The sequence below is a fragment of the Lactuca sativa genome, chromosome 8, assembly GCF_002870075.4.
Source record: "Lactuca sativa cultivar Salinas chromosome 8, Lsat_Salinas_v11, whole genome shotgun sequence".
In the NCBI taxonomy this organism is placed as follows: domain Eukaryota; kingdom Viridiplantae; phylum Streptophyta; class Magnoliopsida; order Asterales; family Asteraceae; genus Lactuca; species Lactuca sativa.
This window is the reverse complement of record NC_056630.2, coordinates 202117036-202125261: the sequence shown is the minus strand read 5'-3', so window position 1 is coordinate 202125261 and position 8226 is coordinate 202117036.

Sequence of the window (8226 nt, the reverse complement as noted above, 5' to 3'; positions counted from 1 at the left end):
TTACAACCTATCGTGTTGACACTATCTTGTTTCTGTGCCGTTCCAATTGAGTTAATTATGCATGTGAGTTCTATGAGTTCTCATTTGAATGAATAAAAGGTAAGGACCTTGATCAATGAAAAGTACATTGATAAGAAAGGATGAGCTGCTTAACTACTTGGAAGACATGGTGGGCACTCGTGTTACCATAAGGCAAGAAATCAAGATTAAGAAAGTTCGGTCCATAAGAGTTTGGATTTGTCGCAAACTTTGGTTTTGGACAAATTCACATGGATAAGAACACATACACCATTAAAATTTAAGTGTCATAAGATTACCTCCTTCATGAAAATAACTGTGAGGAAATACTTTCACTAAGAGAGATTTTAAGAAGATAGTGATTGTGAAAATTGTATTCTCAAATTTGATTATGGTTACGGTATTCCTTTCCATAATTCGAATTGTGAGATTTGACAATTAGTTTGAATTGTTTAGACACACATATGAGCTATCTAAGGTGAAGGTGTATAAGTTTAAGAAGCTTAGATAAAGGATTATCATGTCAAAGCTAGTGGGAGCATAAGTGTTATTCTTATATGATAATAATCATCATGATAGTGGGAGCATAAATGTTGTGCTTGTATGATTATTAAGGCAAGTATTGAAAGTTAGCAATATTAATTATAGAAAACAAGAGTTATACTTTGCAAAGTCGTAAGGGTTGAATAGTTGTTTTGCTATAATTAAGGGAGAGAATATTATGCTTCATTTAAAATCTAAAGGCATAGGTTGTGGAATGTTAATAAATTTAATCAAGGATACATAGTGCTATGGAATTGTTCGAATTGTGAGAACGTGGCACATTAAATATTATGGCAGAAGATTGATAAAGTATCATATCTTTATGTAAGACATTATGCATCGTATCCCATACGCTTCGGGTATAGGATTGATTGCTAGTGCTATTATATTTAACCATTCTAAAATTTTCCAAATGTCTAGCGCATTTAGAGGGAAAAAGGACTAGAATTGGTTTTGACTAAAATAATTAAACAACTATCAAAGGACAATCCAAAGCTCGCTGAGGATTGGTCGCTTGTGAGTAGTTGGAAGTATAATATTGGATGGACCATATCGACATTATTATAAACATATAAGATTCTATTAAGAATGACTTGTCATATGGCAAATATGGAAATGTTTCCATATTAGGAGTTGGATATTGAGAATGTATGTCTAGATTAGAAACTTTTATGCAAGAAGGATGTTAAAAGGAATGTACTTTGAATGAGAGACATCATATCTATAAAATTGTTTCTGATAGAGATTGGCCAAGTCTTGATGATTTTGAGCTATGACTTTACGAAAGAATCATTGCATAAAATGTTAGAATCTAGCATAAGTAATAAGAATTTGATATTCTTATACTTATGATAAGGATTGTGAGTTATGAAATGAGTATGATTGGAAGTGTGTTCATTTGATCTATTTCACAAAGTAAGGACCGTAGGTAAACATTGTGTGCATGCTGAGAGCATGGGACAAGTGTAGTAATAATTCAAGTAAGATGTTGATTACCCGAAACAACAAATAATGATTAATCAATATGGTGATTAAATAAAATGTTTTATTTATACCCAAAGTTTTGGGCCATATGGGATTAGTATTATTCTTGTGTTTCACTTTGCATGTTTTGACTTCTTGAATAATTAAATTGGTTCAGAACAATCAAATTATTGAAACAGACCACAGTCGTTCATATGTTGGAAGTAGGTATGAATGAAGACTGTCGTGAATTGGTGTGTGGATTGTCTAAAGTGTATTAGACATAAGCAAATGTTTGCTGCAACGTTCATGAGTGCTTATGAATATGATTTGAGCATTGGATTAAACCCACGCTCACTTGGATCACTTCATGGATTTTATCATGAGTGATTGGTGAGACGATAATATCTTATATTCTTGAAACCGAGATGTGTGAGTTGTATCTTGCGAGTCGGTTAAACATTGATAATATGTAAACGCACGAGTAACTTGGGGTTATAAAACATATTATTATGTGTGATTTGGTGAGTGAGTGCAAGCAAGCATTGAATCAAAGTTTATCCGTTCCTTTTATCCAAAGTAGGATAAAAGCGATATCTGTGGGCCCCTCGATGATTTAGTGATGACACTAAGTGCTTGGCAAAGCCAGGACTAATTTGATGTGTTCAAATGTAGTCTGTTGTCAGTCGTCATAAATCGGAAATCGGGAAACAGTATAGAGAGAATGATTGAAATCCATGTCTCAAGTCTATACGATATCTAGAATGGAGGAATATATGATCCCTTATCTAAAGGACGCGGATCTGATAAGATCAGAGTTGACAGCGGATTTTGAAAGCTACGATTGCAGATCAGGATCTGAAGTCATACGCAGAATAGTTATTAGACTTATCCAAGTGGGAGACTGTTGGATTAGTGTCTAAGTCCATAACTATTTTGGTATGTACTTGACCCGATGATGCATGGTCCTTTTGGGTTGCCTTCACCAAAGCAACTTGATAGGATGAATTATGGAGAGAAAGGATTAATTATGATTTATTAATATATTATGAGAATAATATATTAAAGGAGAAATCATATTGTTTAATTAATATTAGTCAAGAATTAATTGATAATTAATTTTGTGGCTAAAAGAGATTAATTAAACTTAAGGGACTGGAACTGTAATTATAAGATAATTGCATTTGGGCTATGGATTACTTTAGAATAATAGGTTGGACGGATTCTATGGGGAAACCCATTAGAAATCGTCCAAGGGATATTATAAAAGGGTCCATGGGCTGCTTAGGGCTTAAGCAGCTAAATTAGGGTTTCCTAGTTGAAAACCCTAATAGCCTACATGTATATATAGTACCCTTAAGCCCAAAAAACGTGGTGATGTTGTTCCTTAGGGTTTCCACACGTTTTGGGCAGCCTCCTCTCTCCTTATTCTTCATCCTCTTGCTCTTGGTGTTTGTGAGCCATTAGAGGAGTGACAATTGTAACTCTAAGCTTTCTAAAGTCTTTACAAGGAGGATTTGAGATTGTTATTGCTACATAACAATCAAGGTAAGATCTAAGCCCTATTCTTATGTTATTATGATTAATAGTATGCCAGATCTAGGGTTTAAAGCCTTGGATGAATTGCATGTACAATAGAGAAACCTAGATCCAAGCATTAGTGTTTGCATGAGCACTTAGGATGTTCTTATGGCTAAAACCCATCACTTTTTACCTTATAAAGAAGCTCCAACCTCTGAAAAACTAGGATCTACTCTTGTCCACCAACTTCTAGCTCCCAAAATGGCCTCCTCTTCTCTTTTACCACATTGAAATGGCACTTTGAAGCTTAGAACACAACACACAAGCTAGAAACGATTAATGACTCTCTATTAGGGTTTCACTCTCTGAAATGGTGGTTGAGGATAAGGACTTAGCATTCATTTTATAATGCGTAAGACATAAATTAGGGTTTACATCTGGGCCCGGTACGCCCAACTTACCTAGGTGAGTCTGCGTCCAACTTAAGCGCACGAGTACGCGCAGCGTACTCTTCAGTACGCCCAACGTACTCACTTGCCTTAATATTTCATTTTAGGGGCTTAACTTGACAACTTGAGAAAAGGAGAAGGGTTTAATAGACACACCTGAATTTGGGATGTTAGAATTACCCCCCACTAGAACCAGACTTCGCCCTCGAAGTTTCATGCTGCAAACAACTCCGGATGCTGCTCCCGCATCTCTGAATCCGACTCCCAAGTCAACTCAGACCCTCTCCGATGCTGCCACTGGACCTGAACTAGAGGCACCTCCTTGTTCCTCAGAACCTTGATCTTCTGGTCCTAGATCGCGATCGGTCTCTCAACATAATTCAGGCTCACATCCACCTGAATATCCTCCAGCAGTACCACTGCCGACTCATCGGCTATACACTTCCTCAGCTGAGACACGTAGAAGGTATCATGAATCTGGATCAACTCCGCAGGTAGCTCCATACGATATGCTACCTTGCGCACCCTCACGGACACTCTGAATGGACCGATGTACCAGGGCCCCAATTTTTCCCCCCTTCCTGAATCGGATCAATCCTTTCGAAGGAGACACCTTCAGGAGTACAAAATCTCCGACCTGAAACTCGGGCTCTGATCGTCGGCTATCCGCGTAACTCTTCTAGCGACTCTGAGTTGTCAACAACCTCTGTCTGATCTGTTGTATCTGCTTTATCGTCTGAAGCACTAACTCAGTGCTACCCAACACTCGCTGCCCGACCACTCCTTAGTAGATGGGAGTCCGACACCTCCTCCCATACAACAACTCAAAGGGAGGCATACCGATACTCGAATGGTGGTTGTTGTTATAGGAAAACTCAGCCAACGGCTAGTGCCTATCCCAACTTCCTCCGAAGTCCAACACACATGCTCGGAGCATGTCCTCGGACGTCTGGATCGTCCGATCACTCTGCCCGTCCTTCTGTGGGTGGTAGGCGGTACTGAAATGCAACCTCGTGCCCAACTCCTCATGGAACTTCTTCCAGAATCTGGAAGTGAAACTTACATCTAGGTCTGAAACAATCGAGATTGGCACTCCATGCCGCGATACCACATCCCTCACATACAGCTCTGCCAGCCTCTCAGTGGAAGAGCTCTCACTGATAGCAAAAATTGAGCGCTCTTATTCAGCCGGTCGACGATCACCCAAATTACATCGACACCCCTCGCGGTCCTCAGTAATTTGGTGATGAAATCCATAGAAATCTATACCAAATTCCATTGGGGAACCTCAAGTGGCTGCAACTTGCCATGCGGACGCTGGTGCTCGTCCTTAACCCTTCGACAGGTCAATCACCTCTCAACGAACCACGCAACATCCCTCTTCATATAGGGCCACCAATACTCACTTTTCAGGTCCAAATACATCTTAGTGGCCCCAGGATGGATCGAGAATCTCGATCTATTTGCCTCCTCCATCAATGTGGCACGTGCCCCGCTTGCATACGGCACCCATATACGACCCTGAAAGGTCATAAGCCCATGGTTATCGGTAATGAACTCGGATATCTGCCCGATCACCCACTCTCTCTTACGGTTCTCCAGTCTCACAACCTCTGCATGGGCCTCCCGAATGGTGTCCCACACCAGAGTCATCACCGTCAACCTCATAGAAATGTCTCGAATCGGGGCACTTTCCACCCTACGACTCAGCTCATCAGCTACAACATTAGCTTTGCCTGGGTGGTACAGGATCTCACAATCGTAATCCTTTACCACATCCAACCATCTCCTCTGGCGCATGTTCAGATTGGACTGATCCATCAAATACTTCATGCTCTTGTGGTCCGTGTATATGGTACACCGAACCCTATACAAATAGTGACGCTGGATCTTGAGAGCAAACACCACTGCCCCCAACTCCAGATCGTGGGTGGGGTACCTTGTCTCATGAGGCTTCAGCTGCCTCGACGCATACGTTATCACATGCCCCCTCTGCATAAGTATCGCACCCAACCCCGAAATCGATGCGTCACAGTACACCACAAAATCCTCCATCCCTTCCGGGAGGGCTAACACCGGGGCTTCGCATAATCTCTGGCGAAGTGTCTCAAACGAGGTTTGCTACTCTGGACCCCATGAAAAAGCAACACCCTTCTGGGTCAACCTGGTGAGTGTCACGGCGATCTTGGAGAAATCCGTGATAAATCTCTGATAATAGCCAGCCAATCCTAGAAAACTCCTAATCTTGGTGGGTGATCTCGGCACCTCCCACCTCATAACCGCCTCAATCCTGGTCGGATCGACCAATATCCTATTCTGGTTGACGAGGTGTCCTAAGAACTGGACTTCTCGTAACCAGAAATCGCACTTGGAGAATTTGGCGTAAAGCCTCTCCGATCTCAAAACTCCGAGGATCTCCCTCAAATTCTCCTCATGCTGCTCTCTGGATCTCGAATACACCAATATATCATCAATGAACACGATCAACGAACGATCCAACATTGGCCTGCACACCCTGTTCATGAGATCCATGAATGCCGCCGGTGCATTGGTGAGCCCGAAAGGCATCACCACGAACTCGTAATGCCCATAACGAGTCCTGAACGGTGTTTTCTGGATATCCACATCATACACTCTCATCTGATGATATCCAGACCACAGATCAATCTTGGAGAACCAAGACGCTCCCTGCAACTGATCGAACAAATTGTCGATCCTCAGTAATCGGTAGCGGTTCTTGACCGTCAACTTGTTCAAATCTCGGTAATCAATGCACATCTAGTGTGAACCATTCTTTTTCTTGACAAAAAGGATCGGCGCTCCCCACGGTGAGCTACTCGGTCTAAGAAACCCTTCCCCAGCAGCTCCTGAAGCTACGAGGATAACTCATGCATCTCTGGCGGCGCAAGGCGATAAGGCGCTGCCACCGGAAGCAAATCGATGCGGAACTCTACCTACCTCTCGGGAGGCACACCCGACAACTCCTCGGGAAAAACATCCGAGAACTCGCACACTATCGGAAAATCATCAATCGAACTCGGCCTCTCAGCGGCTACTCGTGTATCCATCACATAGGCTACAAACCCACTGTAGCCCTGCTGTAAATTCTGCCTCGCTCTGGCAGACGAACAAAATGCTGTCCCAGAACGGGTACCCTCGCCATAAACCGAAAGTAATCCCCCACTAGGGTCTCGTATGGTCACTAACTGTCGCTCGCAATCGATAACCACTCCAAACCTGCTCAACCCGTCCATACCCATGATGACACATGCATCTCCCATCGTAATCGGGCCAAATCAATCGGAAACTCAACGCCAAAAATCTCAAGTACACATCCTCGAATCACATCAGTGGCATACACCACTCGCACTTAAGCTATGTAAACTCGTAGAGGTCGACTCAATGCCTCCCGTCAGGCACTGATGTGCTGATTAAACGCTAAAGACACAAATGACCTACTCGCACCCAAGTCAAATAATACCAAAGCAGGTACAGAACTCACAAAGAAAGTACCCACGCATATCATAATATAAGCACATCATCTCATAACTCAACATAAATAAATGAAAGAATACATACCAGCCACGACATCGGGCGCTGGACGGACCTCCTTTGCTGTCAACTGGAAGGCTCTCCCGCGAGCCTTCGGCGCCTCGGCCTTCACCGACCGAACATCAGTAGCTTGGGCAGCAGGTGCAGATCCCTGTGCCGATCCCTGCCGCAGCTGTGGGCACTCAGCCTTCCGATGACCGGTCTGGTTGCAATGAAAGTAAACCGTGAATCCATGGGGACAATCCCTCGCATAGTGTACCTCCTTCCCACACTTGTAACACAACCCAGCTCTGCACACTCCTTCATGGCTCTTGCCGCACTTCCCACAAGTGCGGCCCTTCGAACCCCCAGATCTCGAATCAGTGGGCTTTGCCCGCTTTGCTGCCGGCTGTGCCTGTGCCGGTCGCCTGTCCCTCCTCTGAGACTCGGCCTCCTCCTTGACCCGAGTCTCTAGCTCAATCTCTCTCTTCCGGGCATTTTCCTGGAGCTCGGAAAATGTCCGGTATGACGAGTTCGTCACGAACTCATGGATATCCCTCCTCAATATGCTCAAGTACCGACTCATATGTGCCTGCTTAGTCGACACATGCTCAGGGAAAAACAACGCCCTCTCATGAAACATCCTCGTAATCACCGTAACAGACTCAGTTCCCTACTTGAGGGACAATAACTCCTGGGCTAGACGTTCCCTCTCTACATGGGGAATATACTCATCTCGATAATCATGGTGAACCTCTCCCAGGTCACCACAGTAAGCTCTGCCGTAGTGAAGTCTGCCTTCACAAACTTTCACCAGTCATTCGCCCCCGAGCGAAGCTGGTTCAGCGTAAACCGAGCTCTCAAATGCTCCGGACACGAGCAAGTATAGAAACAGCCCTCAATATCAGAAATACATCTCATCGCAGCAATCGGATCCTGCGTCTCGTCAAACTCTGGTGGCTTCGTGTTGCTAAACTCCCGGTACAGCAATGAGTCACCCCCTACGGCCTTGCAACAGCGACGGCTGTGGTGGCCGCAACAACAACAGCATCAGAAAGAGCAGCGTAACGCTCGTCAAAAGTATCGATCAGAGTGGTCTTGATAGACCCAAACATCTCCGGTATCTCGGCTCGGATGGCAGCAGCCACCTCCTCATGAATCAACCTGCGAATCTCCTCGTCACTAACACCATTGCTCTCTG